This window comes from Zonotrichia leucophrys, chromosome 6 (assembly GCF_028769735.1).
Source record: "Zonotrichia leucophrys gambelii isolate GWCS_2022_RI chromosome 6, RI_Zleu_2.0, whole genome shotgun sequence".
In the NCBI taxonomy this organism is placed as follows: domain Eukaryota; kingdom Metazoa; phylum Chordata; class Aves; order Passeriformes; family Passerellidae; genus Zonotrichia; species Zonotrichia leucophrys.
In genome coordinates this window covers 30,785,535-30,802,208 of record NC_088176.1, presented here as the reverse complement: position 1 = coordinate 30,802,208, position 16,674 = coordinate 30,785,535, and the positions used below count along the sequence as shown (strand labels likewise).

The following is a 16,674-nucleotide window of genomic DNA, read 5'->3' as shown; positions in this document are numbered from 1 at the left end:
TAATGGATTGCTGTGAACATGGGGTGAACTCCATGGCTTTCCTGTCATTTCCAAAACAGATGATGGAACAAAATCATTCCAATTCCAGTCAATTCCCATCTAGCTTCCAGCAGCCACATGCTCTGCACCTCACAACATTTCTGTGGAGGAATAAAATTCATCTATACAGCCCAGTCTGCTTTTGTGTTTATTCATAGGTTAGACTTCTCTTTCTCCCCTCATATCCTCCAAGATTTACCTTTCTTGCTATTCTTGTCATATTTATTGCCCTTCTCTTTGTGTCCTCCTGCTTTTGTTCAATCCAAACACTTGCTCACCTGTCTTGGAGAAAATCTGAAGGACCAAATTCTCTTCATGGAACCACAGGTTGGGAAACACCTCTGAAATTATCAAGTCCAACCTGTCCTGAAGTTGCAGCTTCCCGATAAAAAGGATTGGAGGTCCTAACTAGCCCAAACTAAGGAGCTCCTGAGGAGCAGGCACAGTGAGGCCGTGGGACACACAGGTCTGACAATGTCACCTCCACACTGGAGCGACCGTCATTGATTTGCTATTTCGTACCCAATCTCATCCGAGTTATGGAAACCCACTGGAGTGCATTAAAATGTCATGTTCCTAATGAAGCTGGTCTGGGAGACTGAGGAGCTGAGCTGGACACTGCAGAGAGCTGTTCCAGGAGCTCTGACTTATGAGACAGGCACAGATAAGATTCCTGCACTCACACTGCTGGAGGCCTCATCATTTTCTGACACGTTATATTTCAAAGCACTCTTAATTTCCTCCAGTTATTTGGGGAGAAATGGTGCCGCACTGCAGTGATTCCAGGCAGCCCTCCCTAAAGGATGCACTGAACGGGAACACTGATCCCCTGGAGTTTGCTTGCTGAGGGATGAATCTGCCACCACTGAGTTCCCTTTGTCGCTGTGGAACGCACGGAGAGAAATCACAGGTGGTGATTTCTCCCCTGTAAAGCCAACACAAAAATATCCCAGTTTTCCCTGCTCCTGAGGGAGAGCAGCTCTCTAAAGACCCACACAGACAAAGCCATGCTGGTACAACAGGGGAAAAATGCTTTTAAAGAGAATTTCAAGTGCCAAGCTTTCCTCCTGTTGGAAAGGCACTGCATCCTGTTCAAGGAATACACGCGGTGTCTCGCTCTTCACCAAGCTTGTGTGAAGCAGATGGATGGAAAAAATTCCTCCCTGTGAGGAGGGGAGGCTGTGGCAAAGAAGCTGTGGCTGTCCCTGGATGCTTGAAAGTGTCCAAGGCCAGGCTGGATGGGCTTGGAGGAAGCTGGGATAGTGGAAGGTGTTCCTGCCCATGGCAGGGGGTGGGACAGGACAGGCTGTAAGATCCCTTCCAAATGAAACCATTCCATAGCCTCACTAATGATAATTTCCTTGCTTCCAGCACCAGGGAGAAGCTTTGGCCACGCTCTCAGCTCGAGCCTGGAAGAGCAGAATCCTGAAAAACAACAGGACAGCTCTAAAGGTTCATCTCTTGCAAGATGCAACTTGTATTTCAATCGAGGCAATCAACTCCAGTCATTCCTACTTCCAGTAGGTTCTGGGCTCCAGGCATGGGTGACACAGTAACTCCTCACACAATCCGCTGAACATGCAAGTCCTAAATGGTTACAACTGAGTTCAGCAACTCCTCCTTCTACACAAACCAAAGCTTTTAATGAAACATTACCAGAGGGAAGTGATTGTCCTTCTGTATTGGGCACTGGTGAGATCACACCCGTGTCCTGTGTCCAGTTCTCATGGTCAGAGAGCTCTGGAGGGGCTGGAGCGTGTCCAGGGCAGGGAATGGAGCCCCAGGAGGGGCTGAGGGAGCTGTCAAGGGGCTCAGCCTGGAGCAAAGGAGGCTCAGGGGGCCCTTGTGGCTCTGCACAACTCCCTGCCAGGAGGGGACAGCCAGGGGGGGTCGGGCTGTGCTGCCAGGGAACAGGGACAGGACAAGGGGAAAGGGCCTCAGGCTGGGCCAGGGGAGGCTCAGCTGGGACAGCAGCAGCAATTCCTGCATGCAAAGGGTGCTCAGGCCTTGGCAGGGGCTGCCCAGGGAGCTTTGCAGTGCCCAGCCCTGCAGGTGTCCCAGGAAGGGCTGCAGGTGGCACTCAGTGCTCTGGGCTGGGCACAAGGTGGGCACTGGGCACAGCTGGGACTCCAGCCAATCCATGGGCTGGCAGGGATTTTCCAGCCTAAAAGATTCTGGAGTTCCAGTGCTATGAGAAGGTGTTCACTGGATTTCTCCAGAGTTATTACAAGAATTGTTTGTAAAGACACTTCCTTCAACTGTTAACACACAGAGAACTGTAGGATGTTCTGCATAGCTCAGAAGTATGACTGTAAAGCAGGAGATATTTAAAATAAACTATGAAAATACAAGAAAGTCTTTCTGATTTGGATAATCCATACAGATTCATCTATCCTAAATAAAAAAAATATCACTTGGCCATCTCTCTAAAATAGCAGGGACACAGCATTCATTAGCTGGACTCACTGTCACCCTGTGCAGTTCATTAAGGATGCTGCTTTCTCTGTTCACACAGGAAACTGTTTAGAATTCTGCTGGACCTGCTCAGGCTTCCCTTTCACTAGAGCTGGAAAGGAAAAAAACCTCCAGATAAATGAAAGCCAAACATCTGGCACATTCAGCAAACACTTGCATCCTAATGATGGGGGGAGAAGTCATCCCTCTCATCAGCTCATTTCATCCCAGCCGTGTGGGTGGGGTGCGGAGATGGCGAGCACAGAAGCCTCTCTTCATCCCCCACCACACTCTCAGATTGGGATCTAAAGGATGGATCTGCACTGCCACTGCTCACTGGGTTGATATTCACACAAGGAAAAGCACAGTTTTCAGGGATTAGATGCAATATTTATATATATTTTTATAAGGTCTGAGAGAAAGAACAAGGCCAGGAGCAAGGCACATTGAAGGCAGACCTGAGCAGGGACACCAAAGGCAAAAATAATCCTACAAACCTCGCACCCACACAGAGAAGTTCAGTTGCATTAATGCTTAAAGGGCTGAAGCCTCTCTGCTCTGGAGACAAACTGAGTTGGGATTGTTCACCTGGAGGGGAGAAGGCCCCAAGGAGAGCTCAGAGCCCCTGCCAGGGCCCAAAGGGGCTCCAGGAGAGCTGGAGAAGGACTGGGGATAAAGGATGGAGGAACAGGACACAGGGAATGGCTTCCACTGCCAGAGGGCAGGGCTGGATGGGATATTGGGCATTAGGAATTGTTCCCTGGCAGGGTGGGCAGGCCCTGGCACAGGGTGCCCAGAGCAGCTGTGGCTGCCCCTGGATCCCTGGCAGTGCCCAAGACCAGGCTGGACTTTGGGGCTTGGAGCAGCCTGGGACAGTGTAAGGTGTCCCTGCCATGGGATGGGATGGGCAAAAGCCCTGTCCAGCCCAAACCAGTTTGGGATTCAATGAAATTCCCTTTGGGTCTGCTACAGGCATAGGGCCAAGCCAGGGCTCAAAACTCCCAGTGTTCCCACATGGACATCAAAGAGCTGCCACTCCCAACCCAGGGAGGAAAAGCCAGTTTCCCTCAGCAGGGAAGGACCGAGAGCAGGGTCTAAAAGAGACAGTGTTGGGCTCAAGAGGGTGCAGGGAGAGCTGCCAACACCCTGGGATGAGGAGCAGTCCCACTCAAAGAGGGTGAGCATCCCTGCCAGGGAGAATGGCTCTTGGAAAGGCCGGGAGACACCTTGGTGGGAAGAACAAGCAGCTCCATGTGTCCCTCAGCACAAGGAAGAGCAGCAGACACTGCCGATACCCACAAGTGAGAAGGACCAGCTCAAAAAACTTTCCAAGAAAAGGCCACAGGGAAAAGAACATGAGGGTTTTCTCCCACTTTTAGGAGAGGAAGAAGAGCAGCAAGGACAGGAACTGGGAGGGTTCACCTATCTCTGTTCACAGAGACATCTTCAAACTATCCCTCACAGAATTCTCTGGTGTCACAGACATCTTTTGTGAAAAATCCTTTCTTTAGGATTTTTCCCCCTTCTGAGAAGCTGTGGCCTCAGCAACAAAATGTAAACAATGGTTATCTGCTGCTGTGGAGTTCTACGGGTGCACCTGTGATTGGTCTCAGGTGGATGTTTGGATTTACTGACCACTCACGGCAGAGCTGTTCTTGCTTTCTGCCTGGACACAGAACTTTGTTTATTCCTTCCTTTTCTATTCTTAGCTTAGCTAGCATTCTGAGAACTTTCTATTTCTTTTTAGTATAGTTATAATGTAATATATATCATAAAATAATAAATCAAGCCTTCTGAACATGAGGTCAACATTCTCGTCTCTCTCTTCACCCTGAAAAACCCTTGCAAGCCTTGTAACACTCTGGCACTGAGCTAAGTCCTTGTGAGTAGGGAAAAACAAAGACATTCTCCCCAAAGAGAAGCAACAGGTTCCACCCACACGATGGTCTGTGCTGCTTCTCAGGTGCCTGGCACTGAGCTGAGGCCAAGATTGTGCTAGGCCTTGGATCAAGCCCTGGAAAGCTCTGAAAGCAGTGGCAGCAGCCCTCAGCTGTGCCTGGTGTCAGCTGAGACAATTGCAGCAATTCCTGCGCTCTCCCACGGCTCATAAATTGCAGTGATGTGGGCTCCACTCTCCAGCTGAGGCTGGGAAATCAGGGCAATTCCAAGCTATTAAACTGGAAGTTACAGGGCCATAACTTCTCATCCTGCTCCCTGCATTAAAGGAGAGCTTTGCCCATGGTGTGTTCAACATGCAAGTAAATCAGATCCACCCGGGAGCAGAGGACAGGAGTCAAGGTTAAGGGAGAAGCACGTCCTCGCTGCTCGTTTCCTGGCACACCTGGGACAAGCACAGTCTGCTCGAGACTTTTGGCTGCATTTCAAGCAGTTCATGGAGCACAAAGACTGCAAAAGCAACACCAAGGCCCATCTCAGCTCTTTGGAAAACAAACAGGACGCTACATGGGTCTAAAATTAAACCAGGTTTTAATGGTGCAGCAGAAGCAGACAGGGCCATCCACGTCCCGCTCCCACCAGGCACAGCACTGGGTGTCCAGCCAGCTCAAACTCCTCTAGATCTGCCAAAGAGAGAGCTGTCCATCAAAGAATCATGGAACGGTTTGTGTTGGGAGGGACATTAAAGATCATCCAGTCCCAAACCCTCTCCCATAGGCAGGGACACCTCAGAATATTCTTAGCTGGAAGGGACCCACAAGGATCATCAAGCCCAACTCTTAAATGAAAGGTCCATACAGCGATTGAACCCACAAGCTCAGTGACATTAGCACCATGCTCTAACCAACTCAGAGCCCCATCCATCCTTGATGCAGACCCCACAGCATTCCATGGCACCCCTCCAGCCTCCCTCACCCCCCCAAGTGTCACATTGCTGGGAGTACATCACACACAGCATCTCCCCTGCCAGGGCCTCACAATGTCCATCATTTGGGCAAGCAGCAGCTCTGGAGAAGGGAAATCTTTTATATCCACACTCCAATGCCCTGGCAAGGATGAATTAACACAGTTTTTCTCCAGGGAAGAGTCAGCCCCACCACCAGCACCAGCTTCACTGCATGTTCATGCCAGAAGTAGGGAAACAGAGGTTTTTGTGTAGCTTGTTTCCTACAACATCCATAAATTCAGAGGTAAATCAGGTATGCTGTAATCCTACTCCTTTAATCCTACTCTTTTTGGGACTGGAGAATCAAGTTCTGAACAGTGTTAAGTGTTAGAGTAGAATGATGGTGGGGAATTTTTGTTGTAATTGTGATGAAGGGTGGACTTTGTGTAAATTGTTCATTTTTGTTCTGTGTTGTGTTGGGTTTGGTGGTGGGAATTTGCTTGTTTGGTTGTTTTTGTTGTTTTAAGTGAAGGTTGTGTGATAAATGTGGATTTTAATAATTCTTAAATAGCTTAAATAAAGTTTCCAACAGCGTTCACCCAGCAACAACAGCCCTGACCAGTTCATTAACTGGTTCCAAAGAATACTGTGATGACCTTATGTGGTTCACAGTGATTTCATCCCTGCCCAGGCTGCACCAAAGCCAGGAGAAACAAAAGCTGAGCCACATAAGTAGTGCTGAACACAGAGCATTATAATATTATATATTATACATAAAAAATATAATAGTATTATAATACAATTATTTGCAATACACAGGGTACTTCTGAAACAGAACCCCCAAAGCACCAAGTGTGGGGTAAACTCATTACAAAGCTTTTAAAGGAAGGATACAGTGTGCAAATGCCTCACCAAATTAAAATTAAGTGTGGGTTATTTATGAACCAGGGATGTAAATTTATGCACCAAGAACCAAGCTCCCAACCTTTGTGTCAGACAGCAGCTGTTGGATTTGGCTGCTCCCTGGGCTGGGAGAGCTCAGCTGCTGGCTGTGCCCAAAGTGGGATTACAGGGATTTCTCCAGTTTTTGACATGGATTCAGAGCCCATTTCCCTGGGACCAGCAGTGCAGCAGGTCCAGAGCTCACTCCCACAGCTCAGAACTTTACACTGACACCAGGAGGGGACTAAAACCAGGCAACTCCCCTCCCTAAACCTTTCCCCTGCCAAGCACTTCTGCCAGAGGACAAACCAGGATTCTACAAATCCCACAGGTGGGATCAGGGAATGCACAGGACCTGCAGATCATGGCAGAATCAGAAACTCCAAATGAAGGGGCCAAAATTCCTCCACATCCCAGAAGCATCTTGGTCTCAGCACACTCAGTCTACCAAACCATTTTTGTCCCAGTGAATCACCCAAAATTACAGCTCCAATTGCTCATGGATTGTCACAATCCTGCTTTATTCAGGCCTCAATTTGAGCTAAGATAGTGGAAGTGCTTAAAAATTATAACATTTGTTTAACTCAGAACCCAATGTGTGCTTGTGTGCTGAGAGGGAAAAGAGCACCTCAAGAAATGGTAATTTTTGGAAATGCAAAAGGTGTTGCAGCACCTTGAGTGCCACAGAGGAAGTAGATTCAGCTGCCATGGCTTCAAAACCAAAGCTCTGGTGATATCCCAGAGATTGAAAAGTTCCAAGAGGAAAAGCCACTACAGAATTTCAAATCCAAAGCTCTGGTGATATCCCAGAGATTGAAAAGTTCCAAGAGGAAAAGCCACTACAGAATTTCAAATCCAAAGCTCTGGTGATATCCCAGAGATTGAAAAGTTCCAAGAGGAAAAGCCACTGCAGAATTTCAAATCCAAAACTCTAGTGATATCCCAGAGACAGAACAGTTCCAGGAGGAAAAGCCACTATGGAATTTCAAATTCAAAGCTCTGGTGATATCCCAGAGATTGAACAGTTCCAAGAGGAAAAGTCACTGACGAATTTTGATAATAAAAACCTTTCTAAAATTTCAGCAGACATTTTGTGCTTTAAGAGAGCTCACAATTCTTTTGGATATTGTGATGCAAAATTTTTCTTCTTAAAAGCCTGGATTTTTGTACTGGAACCTTGCAGCTCTCCCTCCCTCCATCAAACCCACAGTTTGGATCTATGTGTGCATGAACTTGGGACCACCTTACATTGGAGGAAATAAAATCTAAAATATCTTCTCCACAGAGGGACCAAAGCAGCAGCATTTGAAGGGATGTGTTCTGAGGAATGTCTGTGCTCCATCAGGACAGAGCAAACAAATCCCACATCCCTTGTGCTCCCCAGATGAAATAAACTCTGATTATTCAGTTTTGTGGGGGCCACAGTTAATGGCAGGGTGGAAACATCAATGCTGTTCCCACCTCTGTCCTAACCTGGGACAGAAATTTTCCATTTTGGTTCTCTCCAAGAGCTGCCAGAAAGGCAAAACCATTGGAGCAACCAATAAACTTGATCTTACTGCTTCTCCAGACAAGATTCTCCAAAGGATTTTCCCTGGGAGATGGAGACAGGGAGCCAGAAAAGAGCCATATGTTAAATTTCAATATTGGCTGAGATCAAAATCCCTCTGGGAAGGGCTGATCCAGGTAAATTGCATTGGGGGGCAGTAATGCCTTAAACTGGAAGCAACACATGGGTGCCTGTGGTGTCCTTAAGAGAATTAAGAACTCTCCAGAAATTGGGCCACTGTTGGGGAATCTCATTTTCCAGATACAAAGAACAAAAATTACAAATAGCAGCTTAATTTGTTTGCTCTCATAGAGGATTGATCCAGCAGGAAACCTTTGTATCTGGGAGAAATAAGGTTAATTCATTCTCAGTTTGGAGAGGATTCACTGACAGAAAATAAACTGGATTTGAATGATAATCAGTTGATTAAACAAGATGGAAAAACAAAAGAAAAAGGGGTTGTAATTAAGGATTATCAGCATTTATTTGGGGAAAAAAAAGAGAAGAAATTAAGGGAAGTAACTAGAAAAATCAACTGAAATGAGAATCTCAGGTATCTGAAAATGAAGGAGGTCCAGAAATCTTTAAATGCCAGGTGCCAAATATTCCAAAGATAAAAGAGAGAGGGAAAGATTCTCAAGATGAAGGACTCTGTATGGGTGCACAGCTAACAGGGATCTACCTCCAACATTAGAAGGCTTTTCATAGAAACCTATGGAGTTTTAAAAACCCTAAAACCAGACACAATGAAGAAGTTAAAAGAAAATCTACGGAGAATTGGTGTAACAGAATGTCAGGAAGATCTCCAAGAATGCAGTGTTTTCCTGGTTTTGAGAACTTTATGAAGATTTTTTGGGTGCTCTATGAAGGCAGAGGTCAGGAAAAGAACAATGTGGGTTTCTCTGCAGCAAAATGGGTACTTTGGGAAGGCTAATCACCAAATCATTAAGGTTGGAAAAGACCTCCAAGGTCATCAAATCCAGTGAGTCTTAACTACAAAGGAAATTTCTGACCTTGTTTTCAGTAAGGGTGTTCATATTTACCATGGGAGGAGAGGGAGGGGAAGAGTGGTGAAGAAGTGAAAATGAAAAAAGAAATGAAATAAAATATAAAGAAACACAAGGGTACAAAAGAAGAAATCATCATAAAGGGAATAAAAGCTGTAGGGGCCATTAAAGTCAAAGGCAGAGTTTGGAAACAAACTGCACACAAAATTGAACACCACTCCAACATTTCCTTTAAGTGGGATACTGCAGACAATTAAAGAGCAGGGAATTAATTATTCATGCTTAAGAGAAGAATTCTCTCCAAGCCTACATCACTTCCTTTAGTGGCACAGAGACCCAAGTGCTCTTCCCTTCAAATTTCTTTCCAAAGAGATGAAAGCACTGAGAAACATGACCAAATTTCTTATTATTCAGCACAAGGTAGCTCCTGAGAGACTAAGAGATTATTCACCAGATAACATTCCCCAAACGCTGGAGATCCCATTAATCTGGGGTTTAGCTGAGTATTCAGCAGTGTCACGTGGGAAAATGGGAGTTAAGCTGCCACCAGCAGAGGCATTTAGGGGTAGGTGAGCATCTGGCTCATGGGGAGACAACAGCAGAACCCCTGAAAACTTAAGTGATTATTAGAGGGTCTTAAAATTCAGACTTGGAACTGATCCCATTAAACTCTTCAGCAGTAGCTGTGTCGCTGGTGGCAGGAACAGGTTGGTCCTGTGTGACACAGTGGGGACACAGGACATGGAGGGGAGGCCATGGACAGCACCCAGAAATAACTGGAGGCTCTGAAGGAGAAGAAACAGAATAAATCCAGAAAGACTCAGCTCAGGGTCAGGTACACAGGGAGTGCAAGACATTTCCTGGAGGGCTCTGAAGAGCCCAGTGGAAACCACAGAGGAGGAGCAGGAGTGTGAGTTAATTCCAGTGGAATGATAAAACTTCCATTTTTTTGCCATGGAGTGACAAGAGGGAACAGATTACCATGGCCAGAGGGGAAGATCAGATGGGATACTGGGAATCAGGAATTGTTCCCTGGCAGGGTGGGCAGGCCCTGGATCCCTGAAAGTTCCCAAGGCCAGGCTGGAGCACCCTGGAACAGTGGAAGGTGTCCTTGCCCATGGCAGGGGTGGCACTGGGTGGGCTTTAAGGTTTCCTCCAACCCAAACCCTTCTGGCATTCTAAAGAGCAGCAGCCCAACCCCATCCTCGTTTTTGGAAGGGCTCAGTGATGACACCAGGAGGGATCTGGCATTAAGGCAGCAGTAGCAGCCCCACAGCTGCAGATGCAGATGGTCTTTCCCTGTCTGAGGCTCCTAATGCACATTTAGAATGATGAACTCAGAACCAGTGGTGCTAAAACTGCCTCCAAATATCAGCATTGCCACCTCTCAGCCCCAAAAGTTCACTGGTGCTATTAAACTACACCAATGCCCTTCACAAGTCCACTCTTTATGAAAATTTTTCTTTCTTTTTTTTTAAATAAAACTAATTATTGTGAATAAGAGCCTTTCATAAAGACACAAAAAATACTAATCCACAATTTAAAAAGCTAGTTAAAACTGGCCATCTCAAACCATAGCCTGCAGCACAAAAGGAATTAATTTTCACATTATACCTTTAACCCTTACAACAATTTAGCTGTACAGCAAGCTGTGACAGAATACAGCATGGCCACTTAGTTTTATTTTTCATCTAAAGAGCTTAAATTTAGTTAATTTCATATTATTTGAAAGTAGTTGTGAGGAAAATTTTCTTCAGTATAAAGACTCATCTCCTATTCCTAAAAGAAGAAATTACCAGACAATCCCAGACAACAGGATGCTCATAAAAAGAAAAATGACAGAAAAAGAAAAAAATTCTAAACCCCCACTTTTAAAGCAGAAGGGGAAAAAAGGCTCTAAAGCCTTCCCACCTTTCCAAGGAACATTAAAAAATTTTGCAGCACAATTTTCCAGGCGACTGCCTTTGTGGCAGAGCCATTACACCTGAGCAAATATGACACAAGGTGACAATACAATTATTCCAAGCAGTGATTTAGCACGAGTAGAACACCATAAAGAAGATATCGAGCCCCAAACTTCTCCACAGGCTGCACATTGCCTCTCCAAGGGTAAGGTGTGAAACACAGCACCTGGGAGGAACTTTCTTGCCTCAGCAGCTCCAGACAAGGGCTGGGAGTGGAGGCGTCATCCTTGAGCAGAGCTGTCCTCTGCTTAAATTCCACTCTTATTTCTTAGGGGTGCACCTGCCAAGCCACAGGGATCATGTTCCTGAAACCTGAGTGCTGCCACAGGCAGATAAACTGCATCAAATAACCCCTGGCTCACCGTTCTGCTGCCTCCCCTGGCAAAGAAAACCCCAAAGCCACCCTGAAATTCTGATAAGAGCAACTGAGAATTCACAGGTAAAGCCTGCAAAGCAAAACTCTACCATGTGAAAGTCCAGGCCATTAATATCATTAATTATTTACCATATCTACTGTAATATCAGCTTGCCAGCTCCACCAATCAGCTGGCTTTATAAGAAGGAAGGAAATGTGGACTTGGGGTTACCCTTCCACAGGGAATGTTGTGCTCTTGTGACAACACAGCACCTTAAACACCACCTCCCTTGGTGTGGAGAAATACAAGCACACACCTCCCCTCTGCCTTCAAATGCTACATCAAGTTTACTTGTTTACTCATTTGCACTTGTTTACAGTTCTCCAGATTAAATGGGATGAGTAATCACTAAAATCCCCCTGTTTAAAAAAGAAATCATAAGTAGTGGCAACATGGCAATCAACACCAGGCAAGCAAAATGCAGGATTCCATGAACAGTAATTAATAAAGTAATACCAAATTAACAGATAAGGAACAAGTAATAAAAACCCCAAAACTCAAAAAACAACCAAGCAACCAACAAAAAGCCAACAACAACCCAAAACAACAAAATAACGAAACAAAAGTATGCAGTGAGAAGAGTTAATTATGAAGGAATTCAAGGAATGACCAAAAGAAGTGGTTGTGTTTTTTTTTTAATTAAGGTTAACTAAGAGAGAAGCTTACAGAAAGTACTAACAGAGCACTAACTACTGAATATAGAGGGTAATCAATAAATTAGGCAAGTACAAGCCCTTAAGTTTCCTAATCCTCACCTCTACAAACTGCAAAGCCCAGGCAGAATGCTGCTGGGCATGGGAGAGCTGCAAAGGAATTCCTCTGAGGAAGAGGAGCGGAGCTGTGGGACCTCCACTGTGCCACCAGCACGAATTTCCATCCCGAACAAGGGGAAAGCGAGTGCTCAGGTCTTTCCTGCCTCACTGCAGGGAAACCACTCTGGTGGAAAGACACAGACCTCAGTTTGACTAAGGACATTAAATTAAAGCCCGGTGGTTTTTACTGATTCCCCCCATTGCAAATCTATCACGAGACATGATTCTTCTAAAGAGGTGAATAAAATATCAGTCCTGGGCTTACTTTTACCTGAATTCCAAGGGAAATCAAACCCAAGACCCCCCAGTCTGAATTGGCAGCTCAAAGTTTGCGGTGTTGGCTGATGCAGCAAGTTCCCCCGGGAGCAAGAACAGCAAGAACACACCTGCACCCTTCTCTCCTCTTCCCGAGCAACCCCAGCGCTGTGACAGAGCAGCAGCGAGCCCAGCATCCAACAACCCGACACAAAAATACCTCGGCATGTCAGAGCAGGACGCGCCCGGCCATTCCCCACCGGCGGCTCCGCATCCCGCCGGCTCCCGCTGCTGCGATGGGCAGGGATGCGCCTGCCCCTTGCCGGCTCCCCGGGCACTCCCCCGCTCCCAGCCTGGCTTCCCGGGCACTGCCCCCCTCCCTGCCCGACTTCCCAGCCCCTCCTGGCTCCGGGCACTGCCCCTAACCCAGCCCGGTTTCCCACCTCCCCTTGGTTCTTTCCCGCTTCCTGCCCCTCCTGGCTCCGGGCACTCCCCCGCTCCCAGCTCCCCTGGCTGTCTCTCCCCTTCTCTTCCTCTCTCGGTTTCCCCTGGCTCGGAGCGCTGGGTACCGAACCCCCCGAAGCTCCCCAGCAGCCGCTCCCCGGCTCCGAGTCCGTGTCTCTGTCCGTCTGCCCGCAGCTCGGTGCCGGGGAAGGCAGCAGCTCCCGGCATCGTTTGCCAGGACAGCAGGAATGCCGCTGGAGCCCGGCTGGACAGAGAGATGCTGCTGGACAGAGCGATGCTGCTGCTGGTTGATGCTCTCATCCCCCGGGATACAGGTGCCTAAAGCAAGCTGTTACTCACCTTCGAGGAATTGAAACAGCATTCCCTGAAAATCCCCTTTGCAATTCCTGGGAACTTCACGGACCCGCCGTGCAACTCATGGGAGACCACCCGGGCATCTGATGGAGCTTATTTAAATCAGAGAGTCGTGGTTTGGGCTGTCTGGTAATTTGGTGTTACTTTAGTAATTACTGTTCATGGAATCTCACATTTTCCTTGCCTGGTGTTGATTGCCATGCTGCCACTACTTATGATTTTTTTTAAAAAGGGGAATTTTAGTGATTACTGCATCCCATTTAATTTAAAGCCCAGCCAGTTCCACCCCCTTCCACACCTTCCACTGTCCCAGGCTGCTCCAAGCCCATCCAGCCTGGCCTTGGGCACTGTCAGGGATCCAGGGGCAGCCACAGCTGCTCTGGGCACCCTGTGCCAGGGCCTGCCCACCCTCACAGGGTAAAACTTCTTCCCAATATCCCAGCAAAATTCCCCCTCTTTCAGTTTGTATTTGCTTTTTTTAATTTATTTATTATTAAAGGGGAGCTCCTAACACAAGGTTTATATGGTCATGTAACCACTGTAACACCAGAGCACTCCAGTTCTTGAAAACCTCTACTGGGACTAAAATTACTCCTCAGTCCTTCCAAAAAATAAGTGCACAAGGTTGTTGCAAACTTACCTAATGCTACTGCTTCCTACCCACAAGCCCCAACTACCATTATGACTTAAAACCTTAATTTCTTTCCAAAAACCTCATAAAATCTAAAAAAAAATCAGAATGAGCACTGTGTTATAAGACCTGGAATATTATTTATACCTGAGCACCAAAAACAATGAAAATAAAATTAAAAATATAATATCCATAGTAATACCTAGGAACTCCTCTTTCCTGTGCTAGATTATATATATATATATATATATATATATACATACACGCACATACACACACACACATATTTATATATATATATACAGTAGCTGTGTGCTATATTTAGTTTTTTCTACCATTTATTATTAAGATTTATCTGTGCTGTGAGATCCACCTGTCCCTCACACAGACCTGTATTTCTGTTACAGTGTTCACTCCTCACATGTTCCCAAAACACTAAAGCCAGCTCCCATGAAATCATCAGTATGAGATTTTCAAGGCAGGATTTGTCCCGCTGGAATGAAGAATTCCTCCAGGCAGAAAGGACAACCCAGGAGAAGCTGCCTCTGAAGGAGAGAAAAGGCTCCTTGCTCCCAGACATGTGCATTCAATATTTGATATGCTCCAAGAATGTTATTGTTGGTAGCTTCCCGTTCCCTCAGAACATCATCAAAAGGAAGTAATTCACCTTGTGGTGATCTGGGAGTGCTTGGCAGCAGGGAGTTCTTCTGGAGGATCTGACAGGAATAATGATGATTGGCAGCAAAGGTGCTCAGGAAAGGTTCCCTCTCCTCTGTGAGCATCCTGCCTCTCCCCAACACTCTGACCCAAGCACAGCCAGGGCCAGCCTCTCACTGAGGGTTTTCCTGGATGAGCTGCACTCTCCTTGGGATGCATTTGCACAGGAAAGGCTAAATTCCACTTCAGCCAGACTCAGGTGCATTTCTCTGCACTCAGGGAGAGGATGATCTGGAAATAAATTCTGGTTTTGTAAAAAGCAGGAGCCAAAGTTCTGTTAGAGGCTTGCGTGTTCTTCAATATTATCCCCATCTGCCAATTCCAACCTGTCCTAGGAAAGTAACCCAGCTGTCCCAGACAGACAGAGCTGCCCTAATACAGAGCTCTAGTTCTCTTACATCCCAATACAGAGCTTTGATTCTCTTATATCTCAGTACAACAGGTTTTAAAACTTGCATAAAGTCCCTTCTCATCTTCCAACTCTTTTAAACGCCTCAGATGACACTGAGATCTTGGGTAATTATGGAGCTTGTCCTCCCAAAACACGTCTCTGGGCATGCAGAGGAGAAGAAGGTGACTGGGATCAGTCAGTCTGGATTTACCAAAGCTAAATCATGCCTGACCAACCTGTCTAGGATACAGTGACAGAAATAATAAAGGGATGGAACGTGGATGAGGACACAGCAGTTATAATTTCCATTGACTTTCCCAGACTTTCAGCACTGTCTCCCACGATATTTTTGTATCCAAGTGAGGACAGTGTGGTCTGAAGGGGTGGACAAGTGAAAAATGGATGAACTCAAAACCTTGTTAAAGGACAGGGCTCAGATGTGGCAGAGGAGACATAACAGGAGAGCTTTTTCTTTTAGGAAAAAAGTGCTGGGGCACTGAACAGGCTCCCCAGGGAATGGGAACAGCCCCAAGGCTGCCAGAGCTCCAGGGTGGGATTGTTGGGCTGTCCTGGGCAAACCAGGAGTGGGACTGGATGATCCCTGTGGGTCCCTCCCAGCTCAGGATGTCCCATGATTCATAAGCTGAAGCAATCAATAAGGATAATGAGGTATAACATTTCCTCTCAAGGACAGGTAAGAGGTGCAGCAGGGGCTTTGGAGTCTCCATCTTTATGTTTTTTTCTAGACAAAGCCCTGGAGAACCTGGTCTGAACCCAAACTGGCCCTGCTCAGCATTGGTGGGACCAATGATTTTATTTCATGACATTTTACAGCAATTTCTTTTCTTACTGAGTAGTTGCTAAATAGACTTGGGAAGTTGAAGCTTCTGCTTAGGAAATAAATATTGGATCGAGTCTAGAAGTTACCAGCATGTATTTCCAGTTAAAAGCAGGACTACAGCTGTGCAATAAAGTCAAAAATCTTAAAGAATTCGACATTTTCTGTAGTTTAGTTGAGGCAAAGACAGTACTGACAGCTTTCTGCTGTATAGGTGTCTGGTTTGTGTAAGGAGCAACACAAGGAGCCCAAGGAAGCTCCTGGAATTGCAGCAGACAAATACAGGATCTTTTCATCTCCCGCCTGATGATGCAACATTTTTATTTTCTTCCTGTAAAGCAGAAAGTTTGCAGCTCTAGAAGGCCAAAGATGCAGATGGCAACTCAGTGACTGTGATGAAAATGATTTCAGGGAGGACTAATAATGATTCCTATTTATTTCCTGTCATTTCAGTTGGTTTGACCTTGGAGGAGAAGGTTGGGGTGTTCTGTAATTCCCTGCAAACAAGAGCTCCCAGTAAAATGCTGACCACCTTCTATCTACAGCCCGATGTCACAATGTGCCCCTGAGCAGGCAAAAAAAACCTTCTGGGGAGGAGAAAATGGTCAAAATTTAAAGACAATTTGCACAGGAACACGTCAGAAATGTCCTCACTGATTCTGTGCATCCTTTTGTGAGTATTTTTGTCACTGAGAGGCAAAAGGGGGTAAGGAAAGACAATCTTCCCTCTGGAAGTCTGGGCAGAGCCCTGCAATCTGCCCATCTGTTCACAGGGAGGGATTACACCAAATCCCACTGAGCCTGCATGCTGACAAATCCAGGAGGAGCAGTAATTGGCTTACTGTAGTTTGTTAGATTCATAATTTGATCACAAACTCCTCTCAAGGCAAGTTCATCCACGGCATTCATTTCTCTGCCTTTCCTATGGCTCATTTGTTCTGCAGCACTATAAATATTATGTGAATGAAAATCACAGGAAATGGCTATTCTGTGCTCCA

The 16,674-nt window shown here is 46.2% G+C and overlaps 1 protein-coding gene across 10 annotated transcripts in view; it reads right to left on the bottom strand.

The window, feature by feature from the left end:
* The window catches only part of PCDH15 (protocadherin related 15), a 634,585-nt gene that overhangs the window by 310,043 nt on the left and 307,868 nt on the right, over window positions 1–16,674 (bottom strand). The window contains exon 1 of one of the 10 annotated variants that reach the window (XR_010440721.1): window positions 12,501–12,534. The exons of the other annotated variants lie outside the window; for them this stretch is intronic. The gene's annotated coding sequence lies outside the window, so the exon portion shown is untranslated. Of the gene's footprint in view, window positions 1–12,500; window positions 12,535–16,674 lie in introns of those variants that run through there. 10 annotated transcript variants of the gene reach the window in all.